The sequence below is a fragment of the Pteropus alecto genome, unplaced genomic scaffold, assembly GCF_000325575.1.
Source record: "Pteropus alecto unplaced genomic scaffold, ASM32557v1 scaffold7, whole genome shotgun sequence".
Classification (NCBI taxonomy): Eukaryota; Metazoa; Chordata; class Mammalia; order Chiroptera; family Pteropodidae; genus Pteropus; species Pteropus alecto.
Genome location: NW_006494614.1, coordinates 16,476,588 through 16,479,678, shown reverse-complemented (window position 1 = coordinate 16,479,678; position 3,091 = coordinate 16,476,588).

The following is a 3,091-nucleotide window of genomic DNA, read 5'->3' as shown; positions in this document are numbered from 1 at the left end:
TTATACTAATAATTATCAAGCACTTCGGAGTATTATTTTTAATATTCCTGGGATTACATTAATGTTATATCTCCAGATTTGTTATATTGCTAACTAAATGTTTAGTTTCTACAGGGCTTTGATTGCCTTGTTTTATGCTATGCGGTGATAGTATAGATAATATTAAAATCTTCCTAGAAGTGCTTAGCAATAAAATTATTCCCATTTTCCACATGGGAAACTAAAGAGTTTGAAAATTTTGTTATGATTTATAAAATTAATAGGCAAAGTAATAAGTAGACTTTCTAACTGTAGACAATCCAGAAATTACAATAACTATAATTTTAAAGGGATATATTACAAATAATCATATTTGAAAAGCACTCCAGTATAAATAACTATCCTTAGCTAATGTTCAGATGTCCATTTAATACCATTCTGAAAAAAAACAAGAACAGCACTGTAACAATTTTATATACTTTACCTAGATATATGATAGGTAATACAAAATTCAAAAATTTTAAATCTAACTTTTTGATATCCATATTGCTAGAAAAAAATTAAATTTAATAATAAATTGTAGGTAAATAGTAGGTTGTCAGCATATAATAACTTTTAAACAGCCTAATATGCTAGGTATTTAAAAGAAATTTAATGGCTTAGGAAAACTTGAATTGGGTGTAAACCAAAAATGGAGACACAGAAAGTGGTCTGCTCTTATATAAACAAATGCAGTCTTTTGTATTTGTTTATATTTTGTAACCAATGTACCGTATACTTGAAATTAATAATAAAATTTAAAAAAACCAAATATAGTCTAATTGTTATTGTTTGCCTTTCAGTATAGAAAGCTGATAGATACCCTTTGATTACTCTGTTTAAAGGATAAATCTTTTTTGGTCATTTGATGAAACTTACAAGTTATTTTGTTAGTGGAGTAAAAACTATTGAGATGTTTACGAGTATTTTTCTTTCATAATTGTTAAGTAAATCGTTAATAGTTTTTCAATGTCTTGGAGTTTATTTGAATGTGCTAGGATTTTGCTTTTGTTTTGCCTAAAAAGAACTAAACCAAAAGTTGGTTTAAGCAACTTTTTAATACATTTTCAGATTTTGTTACTCCACAATTACATCTCTAAGGAAACTGACCTACAGATCAAATTCTATCTTCAAAGCAGTAGGATAGCATTACAGAAAACCATAATTCTATTTGTATTCATATTTTTAGATTTGAAAGAGAGAATTTCAATACAAATTTCTTAGTAGACAACTGCCTATTCTCAACTGAAAATAAACCACGGGAGACTAAATTTTTAATTGATAATAAATATGCTAGGTAAAGAAAAAGTAATTTTCCTACTTTGGAGTCCTAGCATTATAAAATAGCCATCTATTTCTCTAGTGAAAATAGGAAAATGGCATAGCAGAATTGCATTGAAAAATTTCAGAGTGAGAAACCTCCATTCATTCATTAAATACATATTGAGTACTTATTAGGTATCCTCAGGGAATACAGGGATGAAAAATGAAGTTCTTGTTGTACAGCTGCTCACTGTCTAATGAACAAGAAAGATGAATTTCTGGGATTGCAGGTACTGTGTAATAAGGGAGATTATAAAGGTATGCCTCGGGTGCTAAGAGAGCTTAGAAAAGGATTCAACTCAGCCCTGTGACCCAGACATGCTTCCCAGAGGAAGTAATTCTTGAATTACAGTTTATGCCACATAAAAGCTAACCAGAGTAGGAAGATATTTAAGGTAGAAACAAATCAGTATATACTCAGGCATTAGAAAAGCACAGCAAATAGTTTAGTAAAACATAATAGGGGAATATATGATGGAGAAAGGTGAGGGTACACTGAGAGAGGGAGCGGCGAGAGATACGCCCCAGAGAGGAGGCAAAGACTATATGTTTAAAGAACTTTTTAAGAAGCTTATATTTAATCCCAAAAGCCATATGTAGTGACTAATAAATTTTTGAACAGAGGATTAATATGGTTTGATCTGCATTTCAGAAAGATTATTCCAGTGGCATCATGCAGGGTGAGACTAGAAGCAGAAAGGTCAGCTAAGACCTTCAAAACTTCAGGAAGGGGACCAGTAACTTAAAAGGAAGTAATGAGGAAGGTCTGAGTCAAGTAATATCAATTGAGCATTTTCTATTCCTGGTCCCGAGTTTACAGTTTTACATACACATTTTAACCCTTGCTATAACCCATTTTAATCCTTACTACAACTCTATGATATAGTATTGTTTATTATTATTATTATTATTATTTTTTGGTTACAAGTGAAGGCTGCAGCTGAAAGAGGCAAAGTGCTCTGCCCCAGGTTACAGTTAAGAAATAGAAGAGTAGGGATTTAAACTCTTATATGTGACTTGAGGACCTGAGCTTTCAACCCCCCGTTTTTCAAACTGGTTATAACTCATTAATGAATCATCCAATCTCTTTATGGTTTATGACTACTTTTTTTTTTAATGGATACAGAGTAGAATAGAAAATGTCAGGAAGGAAAAGTATCATTTTATGAAACTTTTATATATATACATATATATATGTATATATATATATATTTACTATGGCTCAAAGTAAAAAACATTTGAAAACAACTGTAATATTTTATACTGCAATCGTAGTGAGGAAAGAAAAAAATGGATATGCGCTACCTGGGTTACAAGACTGGGTGGCTGACTGTATGTGGATTGTTTGTGGTAGGATAATAGGGGGAAGAAGCAGCCTGGGTTGACCCTAAATTCCTGGCTAAGACACCTGGCATCTTTCACCAATACGAGTCCAGAAGTGCAAGTGTGAAGGAAAAGACAAAAATAAGCAGTTTGGGGAGGTTTGGAGAAACATGGTGGAATGAGAGACGTCTCCAGATCTTTCCCCTTGAAACAACAATAAGCTTAACATCTAAAACTCAACAAAAAACACCCAAATTGCATACCAGCAAGTCTGAGAATGGGATCTGTGCATAAGAGCTATTACAGGTTAAAAAAAAATACTAATAAGTAGTTTGGGGACTATGTTTGAGATATCTTTGGGACATCCAGGTGAAAATGAAGATGGCATTTATTAGGAAGTTAAACATACATTTCTTACATGACCTAG